We start from the raw sequence: 15223 nt of genomic DNA, 5'->3' as shown, positions 1-15223 counted from the left end.
TTTATCTCTCTCCATCAAATGTAGCATTACCTAGAAAAAAGACCACATGTAAAAAAAAATCGAAAACACTGACTATTATAGACTTATTTCTAGTTCGTGCTTAGAGGGGAAGCAAAGAAATTAGAAAGAAGCACTTGCAGAAGTTTGTCATGCCCAATATAAAGAGAGTGATTTACGGAGATTTCTTTGCGTGCGCCATGCGCCATGACGCTACTCTTCTCTGTAGCGTTTCAGTTTGAGTTTATTCACGGCAAAGTAGCGATTAGTTTAAGAGCATGTTTTTCCATCCAATAAGTTGTTTTCTATAGCTTAGCGTGTTTTGACAAAGTGAAATACATGATTTCATTACGCATACGTTGTATATTCGTTCTTATACTGTGTGTATGTGCATTGCCGTGGCTCCATTCGGTTGTAATATGATCACGTTGTTACACAACAAAAATATGAAAAATCTATCAAATTCATAAATTGCCAACATGGTTCTACGGCATAAATGTGCCATGTGTAGATACTTATTGTGTAGAATTTAAGGATGTTTGCAAAAAGTTCATTTTCGCAAACACCTTCTCTCAGAAAACATTTACATTATTCTGTATATTCAATGTTTGTGCAAGTCGAGTTACTCTGGTTTCTCTTCAAACCACGAATATATCTTTCGCCTTTTACTAAAGATATCCGTGGAGAGGAACAATTAATGAGTCTATAGACAATTTCTCTACACCCACTTTACGTGGGTAACATAAACAACATGAAATATGCAGCTTGGTCCCCCCTTTTCCTCGCTATTAATTTTTTTTTTATCTCTCTCCATCAAATGTAGCATTACCTAGAAAAAAGACCACATGTAAAAAAAAATCGAAAACACTGACTATTATAGACTTATTTCTAGTTCGTGCTTAGAGGGGAAGCAAAGAAATTAGAAAGAAGCACTTGCAGAAGTTTGTCATGCCCAATATAAAGAGAGTGATTTACGGAGATTTCTTTGCGTGCGCCATGCGCCATGACGCTACTCTTCTCTGTAGCGTTTCAGTTTGAGTTTATTCACGGCAAAGTAGCGATTAGTTTAAGAGCATGTTTTTCCATCCAATAAGTTGTTTTCTATAGCTTAGCGTGTTTTGACAAAGTGAAATACATGATTTCATTACGCATACGTTGTATATTCGTTCTTATACTGTGTGTATGTGCATTGCCGTGGCTCCATTCGGTTGTAATATGATCACGTTGTTACACAACAAAAATATGAAAAATCTATCAAATTCATAAATTGCCAACATGGTTCTACGGCATAAATGTGCCATGTGTAGATACTTATTGTGTAGAATTTAAGGATGTTTGCAAAAAGTTCATTTTCGCAAACACCTTCTCTCAGAAAACATTTACATTATTCTGTATATTCAATGTTTGTGCAAGTCGAGTTACTCTGGTTTCTCTTCAAACCACGAATATATCTTTCGCCTTTTACTAAAGATATCCGTGGAGAGGAACAATTAATGAGTCTATAGACAATTTCTCTACACCCACTTTACGTGGGTAACATAAACAACATGAAATATGCAGCTTGGTCCCCCCTTTTCCTCGCTATTAATTTTTTTTTTATCTCTCTCCATCAAATGTAGCATTACCTAGAAAAAAGACCACATGTAAAAAAAAATCGAAAACACTGACTATTATAGACTTATTTCTAGTTCGTGCTTAGAGGGGAAGCAAAGAAATTAGAAAGAAGCACTTGCAGAAGTTTGTCATGCCCAATATAAAGAGAGTGATTTACGGAGATTTCTTTGCGTGCGCCATGCGCCATGACGCTACTCTTCTCTGTAGCGTTTCAGTTTGAGTTTATTCACGGCAAAGTAGCGATTAGTTTAAGAGCATGTTTTTCCATCCAATAAGTTGTTTTCTATAGCTTAGCGTGTTTTGACAAAGTGAAATACATGATTTCATTACGCATACGTTGTATATTCGTTCTTATACTGTGTGTATGTGCATTGCCGTGGCTCCATTCGGTTGTAATATGATCACGTTGTTACACAACAAAAATATGAAAAATCTATCAAATTCATAAATTGCCAACATGGTTCTACGGCATAAATGTGCCATGTGTAGATACTTATTGTGTAGAATTTAAGGATGTTTGCAAAAAGTTCATTTTCGCAAACACCTTCTCTCAGAAAACATTTACATTATTCTGTATATTCAATGTTTGTGCAAGTCGAGTTACTCTGGTTTCTCTTCAAACCACGAATATATCCTAGAAGACGTATAGAAGCTTAGAAGAATATCCCTTCGGGGATTTGGACTTGGTAGAAGATGGAGGTTGCTATTCTAAAGAGGTCAGTAAAAGTCACCATTTCCGGTCCTGGAAGAAGCAAGGTTACCCGAGAGATGATAATTACGAAACTGGTTGGTCTACTTGGGAACAAGACCCACCTTCGTTCCCTTTGGAGGACAGAAGCAGGACCAGTTTGGTTTGCCACTGTGGAGACTCCAGAAGAGGCCGACTCCCTGGTTGTAAAGAGGGGTGTAATTGGAGAGGAGTACTCCCTGGTTTTTACCCCATGCAACAGAAGACGTTTGCATGTACGTGTCCACTGGCTACCTTTGTGGACTCCTACTCCTGACGTAGTTTCTTTTTTTGAGAGGTATGGTACGATTCAGAGTTGCTATGAGGAGACACAGAGCCATACCACTCTGAAAGCTGGGTATGGTACTGGTGTTCGTCACGTCGAGATGGACGTCAGAGAGGGTACCCAGTTCGATATTCCATATCGTACGACTATTAATAATAGACAGTGTTTGATTACGATTCCTGGAAGACCACCTTTATGTCTGAAGTGTGGAGGGTATGGCCATTACAGGTCAGATTGCCAAGGTGGAAACCGGAATCGTCCAGGCTCCTACTCTGATGCTCTGAAGAATCTTAGATCAGCAGCAGCGGGTGATGTCCCTGTTCCAGAAACCAGTGGTCCAGCAGGTCCCCCACACGATAAAAGTGGGCAGCGTGGAAATGTTGGAGATATTAATGTTACCCCTGACGTCAGTCAAGAGAATGGTACCAAGGATCAAGAACACTCTCATAGTCAAGGTGAGAGTGTTCAAGATCCGGATCCGATTTCTAAAGAGGATGAAGTAGTAATTGGCCCCCAGCATGACAAGCGGGGGAGAGGTCATGATGATGAAGAGAATATGGGCCCCCTGCAAGACAAGCGCAGGAGGGGGCAGGATGAAGAAGAAAATATGGGCCCCCTGCAAGACAAGCGCGGGAGGGGGCGGGAATCCACTGAAGATAGTGCTGTGGAGGAGTCAATGGATGAAGAAGATGAGTATGATCATGATGAAGTTAACTTTCTATCTGATTGTGGTATATCTTTCAGTCCAGATACACCACAGTCAAGTGACATTAAAAAGAAACAGAAAAAGAAACAGAAAAAACTGAAACAAAAGAAACTTAAAGCTGAGGCAAATAGATTACGTGAAGCTTTAGACAATAACACTGTGCCTTCTTTGATGTCCTTATTGTCACCAGCTTCAACAGTTCTCGATCCAAGCATTGAGATACACGAAGAACTCAGAAGTGGCACAGAGAGTACAAGTAACAGTGTTACCTAGATTTTAATTTTTTCTATGTGTTATAAATAATTCAGTTTGAACATGGATCGAAATACGGACTTTGAATATAAGAACACTGGCATAATATTTCCAAGAGCTTTGCTCCGTTTCATTGTTGAATTCATATTACAAATATTTTTTGATAATAATAAATCATATTGTTGTTTAATAATTGTATTTGTACATGTATGTTTACAAGTTGTTTTTTCATATAACATAAGTCATTAAAATGGATAAATATAAAGTTGCAACATTAAATTGTAATGGTCTTTTAACAGACAAGTTAAAGCAATATGAGATAAAAGATTTTATTTATTCTAACAAAATTGACATTTTATTTTTGCAAGAAACACATATTTATAATAAGAAACTGGAAGCTAATTTAGAAATTTTATTTAACTGTAAAACATATTTTTCATATGGAACTAATAGATCAAGAGGTGTTGGTATATTAATTTTCAATAAAGCTATTATTCCTGAAAATTTTAAATTTGATCTTGATGGAAGATTTATGTATGTTGATTGTGATATCAATGGAAACGGATTTAGATTTATTAATGTATATTGTCCAAATGATGAAAAAGAAAGGGTAGATTTTTTAATTCATATTCATCCTTATTTTGTATGTAATAGGAAAATAATATTCGCCGGAGATTTTAATTGTATTATGAATGCCAAGTTGGATAAAAGGGGAGGTAATCCAAATTCAGGGCAAAAAGGGGCTGATCAGATTAGAGCATTAGTTTCTGATTATAATTTATGCGATTCATTTAGATATCTTTTTCCTAGTAAAATTTCAACAACTTGGCTTTCTTTTGCTCAAAATGTTTCATGTCGTTTAGATAGAATATATATAAGTAGTACTTGTAAACAATATATACATAATGTTACTGTTAATCCTGTTGGTTGTAGTGATCATGATGCAGTTATTTTAACGTTTGAAAATAACACTGATTTATCCACTGGTTCTGGTTATTGGAAAATAAATAATACTGTTTTACAAGATAAACCATTTAGAGATTCTTTTAAGATATTCTGGTTAAATTTGATAGATGAAATGGATGGTGACCAAGATTTTTGGTCAATTTGTAAAGATAATATTAAGTTATTTGTTATTGAGTATTGTAAACGTAAAAACAAAATAAAACGTAGAATTTTACATGAATATGAACATAAATATCATACATTACAAAAACATGAGCAATCTAATCCTGGCGAATATATTGAACAGGTAAAGGCCATCAAAGATTTAATATATGAGTTTCAAAAAGATAGTTTTCAAGGTTCAAAAATTCGTTCGAGAGCTAAAGTTTTAGATAATTCTGAAAAACCGTCCAAATTCTTTTTTCAGTTAGAAGCTAATAGAGGACGGAAGAAATTAATTACGAAAATAGAGGAAAATTCAAAACATTTTTCTACTTCTGGCGATATTTTAGATCAGTTTCGGAATTTTTATACAAATTTATTCACCACAGAAGGTATTGATAATAAACTTTGTGATTATTTTTTGGATGATTTACCAAAATTAAGTGAAATAGACAAAAATATTATTGATGAACCTTTTACAAAAGATGAAATTTTAAAAGCTCTCAAAGGTATGGAGAATAATAAATCTCCTGGTCCAGATGGCCTTTCAAAAGAATTTTATGTAACATTTTTTGATATTATGTCAGATTTTTTACTTGATATGTATAATAATATATTTAAAGAAGGTACATTGTCTGATGATCAGAAATTATCATATATAACACTTATATGTAAAGATCCAGAAAAATCTCACTTATTGAAGATGTATCGACCGATATCACTTTTGAACGTTGACGTCAAGATTATATCCAAAATTATCACTAACAGATTTATGGCTGTCATGCATGTTTTGATACATCCCGATCAAACATGTGCGGTTCGTGATAGATCTATTCTTGATAACGCTCATCTTTTTAGGAACATCTCTGATTATGTCGAACAGAAAAACATTCCTTGTGCTTTTGTTGGTCTTGATCAAGAGAAGGCCTACGACCGTGTAGAGTACGATTTTCTTTTTGAAGCTTTAGAGAAGTACAATTTTGGTCCTAATATTATAAAATGGATCAAAATTTTATACACTGATATTTCTTCTTCCGTTATTGTTAATAATTATATATCGGATCCTTTTCCGTTGACTCGAGGCGTAAAACAGGGGTGCAGTTTATCTCCCTTGTTATACGTCCTAGCTCTTGAACCTTTTGCGAGAAAAGTTAGAGCTGATGAAGATATTTCTGGTGTCCGATTACCAGGATCTATGGAACAGGTTAAAATATCATTATATGCTGATGACTCTAATGGTATATGCACTGATGATAAATCCATTGGTAAACTTTTATACTGGTGCGAATTATATGGTAAGGCTTCTGGTGCCAAGTTAAATAAATCAAAGACGAAAGGTTTATTTCTTGGTAAATGGAAGTCCAGGTCTGATCATCCTTTTGGTATATCTTGGGCTGAAAAGATAAAAATTATTGGTATAATGTTTGGTAATAATGTTACTGCTGATGACATATGGCATTCTATATATATAAGATTTTGTAAAGTTTTAAATACTTGGTTATTAAATAGAAATTTATCATTATTAGAAAAAAGTATGATTATAAATTCAGTAGCATGTGGTAAACTATGGTACGTTGGGTCAATATATCTAATGCCAGATCATTACGTGAAACTTTTTGAGAAGAAAATATTTTCCTTTATTTGGCCGTATAACTGTGAGCCTGTTTCAAGGCATACTTTATATTTACATAAGTTTTTTGGCGGATTAAACGTTGTTAATATTCGCCAAAAAATGACGTCTTTCCAGATAAGACATATTCAAAAAATCATTGCTAACTGTGATGCTAAATTTACCTTTTTTTCTATTTATTGGATCGGTCTTTCTTTGCGTCATTTGAATTCGCAGTTAGCCAGAAATTCTATTCCTCATACCGATCAAGTTCCACTATTTTACTTGTCATGTCTAAAGTCTTTGAGGTCCTTTACTGACAAGAATCCAGACATTTCACTTGATGGTCTAAAAACAAAAGATATTTATAATTTAATTTTTGATTTAGATTATAAAGTTAAGATTTGTGAGAAAAATCCACATATTAATTATACACATGTATTTCAAAATTTATGTAACAAATTTATTGACAAATGTGCTAGAGATATCATGTTTAAAATTGTTCACGATGTGATTCCTGTTAATTTTTATATGTATAAGAGACATATATATAAAACCGATAAATGTACCTTTTGTAAACATTTTCATGTTGAAACTATTCAACATTTATTTTATGATTGTGTACATGTTAAACCTTTGAAAACTATTTTGAACACCTGGTTTGTTTCACTTACTCAGGGTAGTCAGTTTACTTTAGATCATATTCGCTTTCGTGATTTGCCTGCTTTACATGGAAAATCTTTGCAGATTGCTTTATTTCTTATTAGTGATTTTGTATATGTTATTTGGTGTTATAGGAACCTGGTCAAGTTTGACCATGTTCCTTTTTCTGGTCAGTCTCTGATTATGAGGTTTTTAGGTCGCATTCGTGTCAGAATTCTTGCTGATTTTCATCGTATGCCTTTATTGGAGTTTGTAGAGACATGGTGCACCTGCAACAATATGTTTTGTCGTGTTGTGGGTGACCGAGTCATCATATCTTTCATGGGTTGACACCCCCCCCCCCCCCCTTTTTTGTTGAATTTACCATGTGGTGAATTTTTGTACAATAACAGTTTTACAAAGTTATAAATTTTCTCTAAAATAATTATTATTGCCAGGGAAACAACTTACCAACTGTTTTTCCTGAAAAATCTATCAGTAACCCTGATTATTTTGGAAGAGATCCCAAGTTTCTTTGAGCACATGGTCTACCTTGTTGATCGGTCAATTAATCTATAGTCTATTTCTTTGGGTACTTTCGTCTTTGATGTACCTGCAAAGATATGACGTGTTAAAGTCCGTTTCTTCTTTTTTGACAAAAATCAATAATATTTTGATAGTAATTATATTTTTCTGACAACGTCAATTATTCAAAGGTTTAACATCATATGTAATATGTGTAATATATTGTTATTGTTATATGGGCTTATTCCCATGTATTTTTACTTGTATATATTTTGTTACCTTTACCTTTTATTAAAAATAAAAAAAAAAAACTAAAGATATCCGTGGAGAGGAACAATTAATGAGTCTATAGACAATTTCTCTACACCCACTTTACGTGGGTAACATAAACAACATGAAATATGCAGCTTGGTCCCCCCTTTTCCTCGCTATTAATTTTTTTTTTATCTCTCTCCATCAAATGTAGCATTACCTAGAAAAAAGACCACATGTAAAAAAAAATCGAAAACACTGACTATTATAGACTTATTTCTAGTTCGTGCTTAGAGGGGAAGCAAAGAAATTAGAAAGAAGCACTTGCAGAAGTTTGTCATGCCCAATATAAAGAGAGTGATTTACGGAGATTTCTTTGCGTGCGCCATGCGCCATGACGCTACTCTTCTCTGTAGCGTTTCAGTTTGAGTTTATTCACGGCAAAGTAGCGATTAGTTTAAGAGCATGTTTTTCCATCCAATAAGTTGTTTTCTATAGCTTAGCGTGTTTTGACAAAGTGAAATACATGATTTCATTACGCATACGTTGTATATTCGTTCTTATACTGTGTGTATGTGCATTGCCGTGGCTCCATTCGGTTGTAATATGATCACGTTGTTACACAACAAAAATATGAAAAATCTATCAAATTCATAAATTGCCAACATGGTTCTACGGCATAAATGTGCCATGTGTAGATACTTATTGTGTAGAATTTAAGGATGTTTGCAAAAAGTTCATTTTCGCAAACACCTTCTCTCAGAAAACATTTACATTATTCTGTATATTCAATGTTTGTGCAAGTCGAGTTACTCTGGTTTCTCTTCAAACCACGAATATATCTTTCGCCTTTTACTAAAGATATCCGTGGAGAGGAACAATTAATGAGTCTATAGACAATTTCTCTACACCCACTTTACGTGGGTAACATAAACAACATGAAATATGCAGCTTGGTCCCCCCTTTTCCTCGCTATTAATTTTTTTTTTATCTCTCTCCATCAAATGTAGCATTACCTAGAAAAAAGACCACATGTAAAAAAAAATCGAAAACACTGACTATTATAGACTTATTTCTAGTTCGTGCTTAGAGGGGAAGCAAAGAAATTAGAAAGAAGCAGTTGCAGAAGTTTGTCATGCCCAATATAAAGAGAGTGATTTACGGAGATTTCTTTGCGTGCGCCATGCGCCATGACGCTACTCTTCTCTGTAGCGTTTCAGTTTGAGTTTATTCACGGCAAAGTAGCGATTAGTTTAAGAGCATGTTTTTCCATCCAATAAGTTGTTTTCTATAGCTTAGCGTGTTTTGACAAAGTGAAATACATGATTTCATTACGCATACGTTGTATATTCGTTCTTATACTGTGTGTATGTGCATTGCCGTGGCTCCATTCGGTTGTAATATGATCACGTTGTTACACAACAAAAATATGAAAAATCTATCAAATTCATAAATTGCCAACATGGTTCTACGGCATAAATGTGCCATGTGTAGATACTTATTGTGTAGAATTTAAGGATGTTTGCAAAAAGTTCATTTTCGCAAACACCTTCTCTCAGAAAACATTTACATTATTCTGTATATTCAATGTTTGTGCAAGTCGAGTTACTCTGGTTTCTCTTCAAACCACGAATATATCTTTCGCCTTTTACTAAAGATATCCGTGGAGAGGAACAATTAATGAGTCTATAGACAATTTCTCTACACCCACTTTACGTGGGTAACATAAACAACATGAAATATGCAGCTTGGTCCCCCCTTTTCCTCGCTATTAATTTTTTTTTTATCTCTCTCCATCAAATGTAGCATTACCTAGAAAAAAGACCACATGTAAAAAAAAATCGAAAACACTGACTATTATAGACTTATTTCTAGTTCGTGCTTAGAGGGGAAGCAAAGAAATTAGAAAGAAGCACTTGCAGAAGTTTGTCATGCCCAATATAAAGAGAGTGATTTACGGAGATTTCTTTGCGTGCGCCATGCGCCATGACGCTACTCTTCTCTGTAGCGTTTCAGTTTGAGTTTATTCACGGCAAAGTAGCGATTAGTTTAAGAGCATGTTTTTCCATCCAATAAGTTGTTTTCTATAGCTTAGCGTGTTTTGACAAAGTGAAATACATGATTTCATTACGCATACGTTGTATATTCGTTCTTATACTGTGTGTATGTGCATTGCCGTGGCTCCATTCGGTTGTAATATGATCACGTTGTTACACAACAAAAATATGAAAAATCTATCAAATTCATAAATTGCCAACATGGTTCTACGGCATAAATGTGCCATGTGTAGATACTTATTGTGTAGAATTTAAGGATGTTTGCAAAAAGTTCATTTTCGCAAACACCTTCTCTCAGAAAACATTTACATTATTCTGTATATTCAATGTTTGTGCAAGACGAGTTACTCTGGTTTCTCTTCAAACCACGAATATATCTTTCGCCTTTTACTAAAGATATCCGTGGAGAGGAACAATTAATGAGTCTATAGACAATTTCTCTACACCCACTTTACGTGGGTAACATAAACAACATGAAATATGCAGCTTGGTCCCCCCTTTTCCTCGCTATTAATTTTTTTTTTTATCTCTCTCCATCAAATGTAGCATTACCTAGAAAAAAGACCACATGTAAAAAAAAATCGAAAACACTGACTATTATAGACTTATTTCTAGTTCGTGCTTAGAGGGGAAGCAAAGAAATTAGAAAGAAGCACTTGCAGAAGTTTGTCATGCCCAATATAAAGAGAGTGATTTACGGAGATTTCTTTGCGTGCGCCATGCGCCATGACGCTACTCTTCTCTGTAGCGTTTCAGTTTGAGTTTATTCACGGCAAAGTAGCGATTAGTTTAAGAGCATGTTTTTCCATCCAATAAGTTGTTTTCTATAGCTTAGCGTGTTTTGACAAAGTGAAATACATGATTTCATTACGCATACGTTGTATATTCGTTCTTATACTGTGTGTATGTGCATTGCCGTGGCTCCATTCGGTTGTAATATGATCACGTTGTTACACAACAAAAATATGAAAAATCTATCAAATTCATAAATTGCCAACATGGTTCTACGGCATAAATGTGCCATGTGTAGATACTTATTGTGTAGAATTTAAGGATGTTTGCAAAAAGTTCATTTTCGCAAACACCTTCTCTCAGAAAACATTTACATTATTCTGTATATTCAATGTTTGTGCAAGTCGAGTTACTCTGGTTTCTCTTCAAACCACGAATATATCTTTCGCCTTTTACTAAAGATATCCGTGGAGAGGAACAATTAATGAGTCTATAGACAATTTCTCTACACCCACTTTACGTGGGTAACATAAACAACATGAAATATGCAGCTTGGTCCCCCCTTTTCCTCGCTATTAATTTTTTTTTTATCTCTCTCCATCAAATGTAGCATTACCTAGAAAAAAGACCACATGTAAAAAAAAATCGAAAACACTGACTATTATAGACTTATTTCTAGTTCGTGCTTAGAGGGGAAGCAAAGAAATTAGAAAGAAGCACTTGCAGAAGTTTGTCATGCCCAATATAAAGAGAGTGATTTACGGAGATTTCTTTGCGTGCGCCATGCGCCATGACGCTACTCTTCTCTGTAGCGTTTCAGTTTGAGTTTATTCACGGCAAAGTAGCGATTAGTTTAAGAGCATGTTTTTCCATCCAATAAGTTGTTTTCTATAGCTTAGCGTGTTTTGACAAAGTGAAATACATGATTTCATTACGCATACGTTGTATATTCGTTCTTATACTGTGTGTATGTGCATTGCCGTGGCTCCATTCGGTTGTAATATGATCACGTTGTTACACAACAAAAATATGAAAAATCTATCAAATTCATAAATTGCCAACATGGTTCTACGGCATAAATGTGCCATGTGTAGATACTTATTGTGTAGAATTTAAGGATGTTTGCAAAAAGTTCATTTTCGCAAACACCTTCTCTCAGAAAACATTTACATTATTCTGTATATTCAATGTTTGTGCAAGTCGAGTTACTCTGGTTTCTCTTCAAACCACAAATATATCTTTCGCCTTTTACTAAAGATATCCGTGGAGAGGAACAATTAATGAGTCTATAGACAATTTCTCTACACCCACTTTACGTGGGTAACATAAACAACATGAAATATGCAGCTTGGTCCCCCCTTTTCCTCGCTATTAATTTTTTTTTTATCTCTCTCCATCAAATGTAGCATTACCTAGAAAAAAGACCACATGTAAAAAAAAATCGAAAACACTGACTATTATAGACTTATTTCTAGTTCGTGCTTAGAGGGGAAGCAAAGAAATTAGAAAGAAGCACTTGCAGAAGTTTGTCATGCCCAATATAAAGAGAGTGATTTACGGAGATTTCTTTGCGTGCGCCATGCGCCATGACGCTACTCTTCTCTGTAGCGTTTCAGTTTGAGTTTATTCACGGCAAAGTAGCGATTAGTTTAAGAGCATGTTTTTCCATCCAATAAGTTGTTTTCTATAGCTTAGCGTGTTTTGACAAAGTGAAATACATGATTTCATTACGCATACGTTGTATATTCGTTCTTATACTGTGTGTATGTGCATTGCCGTGGCTCCATTCGGTTGTAATATGATCACGTTGTTACACAACAAAAATATGAAAAATCTATCAAATTCATAAATTGCCAACATGGTTCTACGGCATAAATGTGCCATGTGTAGATACTTATTGTGTAGAATTTAAGGATGTTTGCAAAAAGTTCATTTTCGCAAACACCTTCTCTCAGAAAACATTTACATTATTCTGTATATTCAATGTTTGTGCAAGTCGAGTTACTCTGGTTTCTCTTCAAACCACGAATATATCTTTCGCCTTTTACTAAAGATATCCGTGGAGAGGAACAATTAATGAGTCTATAGACAATTTCTCTACACCCACTTTACGTGGGTAACATAAACAACATGAAATATGCAGCTTGGTCCCCCCTTTTCCTCGCTATTAATTTTTTTTTTATCTCTCTCCATCAAATGTAGCATTACCTAGAAAAAAGACCACATGTAAAAAAAAATCGAAAACACTGACTATTATAGACTTATTTCTAGTTCGTGCTTAGAGGGGAAGCAAAGAAATTAGAAAGAAGCACTTGCAGAAGTTTGTCATGCCCAATATAAAGAGAGTGATTTACGGAGATTTCTTTGCGTGCGCCATGCGCCATGACGCTACTCTTCTCTGTAGCGTTTCAGTTTGAGTTTATTCACGGCAAAGTAGCGATTAGTTTAAGAGCATGTTTTTCCATCCAATAAGTTGTTTTCTATAGCTTAGCGTGTTTTGACAAAGTGAAATACATGATTTCATTACGCATACGTTGTATATTCGTTCTTATACTGTGTGTATGTGCATTGCCGTGGCTCCATTCGGTTGTAATATGATCACGTTGTTACACAACAAAAATATGAAAAATCTATCAAATTCATAAATTGCCAACATGGTTCTACGGCATAAATGTGCCATGTGTAGATACTTATTGTGTAGAATTTAAGGATGTTTGCAAAAAGTTCATTTTCGCAAACACCTTCTCTCAGAAAACATTTACATTATTCTGTATATTCAATGTTTGTGCAAGTCGAGTTACTCTGGTTTCTCTTCAAACCACGAATATATCTTTCGCCTTTTACTAAAGATATCCGTGGAGAGGAACAATTAATGAGTCTATAGACAATTTCTCTACACCCACTTTACGTGGGTAACATAAACAACATGAAATATGCAGCTTGGTCCCCCCTTTTCCTCGCTATTAATTTTGTTTTTATCTCTCTCCATCAAATGTAGCATTACCTAGAAAAAAGACCACATGTAAAAAAAAATCGAAAACACTGACTATTATAGACTTATTTCTAGTTCGTGCTTAGAGGGGAAGCAAAGAAATTAGAAAGAAGCACTTGCAGAAGTTTGTCATGCCCAATATAAAGAGAGTGATTTACGGAGATTTCTTTGCGTGCGCCATGCGCCATGACGCTACTCTTCTCTGTAGCGTTTCAGTTTGAGTTTATTCACGGCAAAGTAGCGATTAGTTTAAGAGCATGTTTTTCCATCCAATAAGTTGTTTTCTATAGCTTAGCGTGTTTTGACAAAGTGAAATACATGATTTCATTACGCATACGTTGTATATTCGTTCTTATACTGTGTGTATGTGCATTGCCGTGGCTCCATTCGGTTGTAATATGATCACGTTGTTACACAACAAAAATATGAAAAATCTATCAAATTCATAAATTGCCAACATGGTTCTACGGCATAAATGTGCCATGTGTAGATACTTATTGTGTAGAATTTAAGGATGTTTGCAAAAAGTTCATTTTCGCAAACACCTTCTCTCAGAAAACATTTACATTATTCTGTATATTCAATGTTTGTGCAAATCGAGTTACTCTGGTTTCTCTTCAAACCACGAATATATCTTTCGCCTTTTACTAAAGATATCCGTGGAGAGGAACAATTAATGAGTGTATAGACAATTTCTCTACACCCACTTTACGTGGGTAACATAAACAACATGAAATATGCAGCTTGGTCCCCCCTTTTCCTCGCTATTAATTTTTTTTTTATCTCTCTCCATCAAATGTAGCATTACCTGGAAAAAAGACCACATGTAAAAAAAAATCGAAAACACTGACTATTATAGACTTATTTCTAGTTCGTGCTTAGAGGGGAAGCAAAGAAATTAGAAAGAAGCACTTGCAGAAGTTTGTCATGCCCAATATAAAGAGAGTGATTTACGGAGATTTCTTTGCGTGCGCCATGCGCCATGACGCTACTCTTCTCTGTAGCGTTTCAGTTTGAGTTTATTCACGGCAAAGTAGCGATTAGTTTAAGAGCATGTTTTTCCATCCAATAAGTTGTTTTCTATAGCTTAGCGTGTTTTGACAAAGTGAAATACATGATTTCATTACGCATACGTTGTATATTCGTTCTTATACTGTGTGTATGTGCATTGCCGTGGCTCCATTCGGTTGTAATATGATCACGTTGTTACACAACAAAAATATGAAAAATCTATCAAATTCATAAATTGCCAACATGGTTCTACGGCATAAATGTGCCATGTGTAGATACTTATTGTGTAGAATTTAAGGATGTTTGCAAAAAGTTCATTTTCGCAAACACCTTCTCTCAGAAAACATTTACATTATTCTGTATATTCAATGTTTGTGCAAGTCGAGTTACTCTGGTTTCTCTTCAAACCACGAATATATCTTTCGCCTTTTACTAAAGATATCCGTGGAGAGGAACAATTAATGAGTCTATAGACAATTTCTCTACACCCACTTTACGTGGGTAACATAAACAACATGAAATATGCAGCTTGGTCCCCCCTTTTCCTCGCTATTAATTTTTTTTTTATCTCTCTCCATCAAATGTAGCATTACCTAGAAAAAAGACCACATGTAAAAAAAAATCGAAAACACTGACTATTATAGACTTATTTCTAGTTCGTGCTTAGAGGGGAAGCAAAGAAATTAGAAAGAAGCACTTGCAGAAGTTTGTCAT

The 15223-nt window shown here is 34.8% G+C and overlaps 11 non-coding genes across 11 annotated transcripts; all 11 read left to right on the top strand.

Moving 5' to 3' along the window:
• Positions 1-619: 619 nt before the first annotated feature.
• LOC143081134 (U5 spliceosomal RNA) lies at positions 620-737 on the top strand. Its single transcript, XR_012979869.1, has one exon. It is a non-coding gene; the product is annotated as a U5 spliceosomal RNA (small nuclear RNA).
• Positions 738-1415: 678 nt separating this feature from the next.
• LOC143081132 (U5 spliceosomal RNA) lies at positions 1416-1533 on the top strand. The gene has a single exon (XR_012979867.1). It is a non-coding gene; the product is annotated as a U5 spliceosomal RNA (small nuclear RNA).
• A 6993-nt stretch (positions 1534-8526) lies between these two features.
• On the top strand, positions 8527-8644 carry LOC143081131 (U5 spliceosomal RNA). The gene has a single exon (XR_012979866.1). It is a non-coding gene; the product is annotated as a U5 spliceosomal RNA (small nuclear RNA).
• Positions 8645-9322: 678 nt separating this feature from the next.
• Positions 9323-9440, top strand: LOC143081129 (U5 spliceosomal RNA). Its single transcript, XR_012979865.1, has one exon. It is a non-coding gene; the product is annotated as a U5 spliceosomal RNA (small nuclear RNA).
• Positions 9441-10118: 678 nt separating this feature from the next.
• Positions 10119-10236, top strand: LOC143081128 (U5 spliceosomal RNA). Its single transcript, XR_012979864.1, has one exon. It is a non-coding gene; the product is annotated as a U5 spliceosomal RNA (small nuclear RNA).
• A 679-nt stretch (positions 10237-10915) lies between these two features.
• Positions 10916-11033, top strand: LOC143081127 (U5 spliceosomal RNA). Its single transcript, XR_012979863.1, has one exon. It is a non-coding gene; the product is annotated as a U5 spliceosomal RNA (small nuclear RNA).
• A 678-nt stretch (positions 11034-11711) lies between these two features.
• LOC143081182 (U5 spliceosomal RNA) lies at positions 11712-11829 on the top strand. Its single transcript, XR_012979913.1, has one exon. It is a non-coding gene; the product is annotated as a U5 spliceosomal RNA (small nuclear RNA).
• A 678-nt stretch (positions 11830-12507) lies between these two features.
• LOC143081126 (U5 spliceosomal RNA) lies at positions 12508-12625 on the top strand. The gene has a single exon (XR_012979862.1). It is a non-coding gene; the product is annotated as a U5 spliceosomal RNA (small nuclear RNA).
• A 678-nt stretch (positions 12626-13303) lies between these two features.
• On the top strand, positions 13304-13421 carry LOC143081125 (U5 spliceosomal RNA). Its single transcript, XR_012979861.1, has one exon. It is a non-coding gene; the product is annotated as a U5 spliceosomal RNA (small nuclear RNA).
• A 678-nt stretch (positions 13422-14099) lies between these two features.
• Positions 14100-14217, top strand: LOC143081175 (U5 spliceosomal RNA). Its single transcript, XR_012979908.1, has one exon. It is a non-coding gene; the product is annotated as a U5 spliceosomal RNA (small nuclear RNA).
• A 678-nt stretch (positions 14218-14895) lies between these two features.
• LOC143081123 (U5 spliceosomal RNA) lies at positions 14896-15013 on the top strand. The gene has a single exon (XR_012979860.1). It is a non-coding gene; the product is annotated as a U5 spliceosomal RNA (small nuclear RNA).
• Positions 15014-15223: the final 210 nt, after the last annotated feature.

The sequence above is a fragment of the Mytilus galloprovincialis genome, chromosome 6 (genome assembly GCF_965363235.1).
Source record: "Mytilus galloprovincialis chromosome 6, xbMytGall1.hap1.1, whole genome shotgun sequence".
Taxonomy (NCBI): domain Eukaryota; kingdom Metazoa; phylum Mollusca; class Bivalvia; order Mytilida; family Mytilidae; genus Mytilus; species Mytilus galloprovincialis.
The sequence above is the reverse complement of the archived record's forward strand: the minus strand, read 5'-3'. Positions and strand labels throughout refer to the sequence as shown.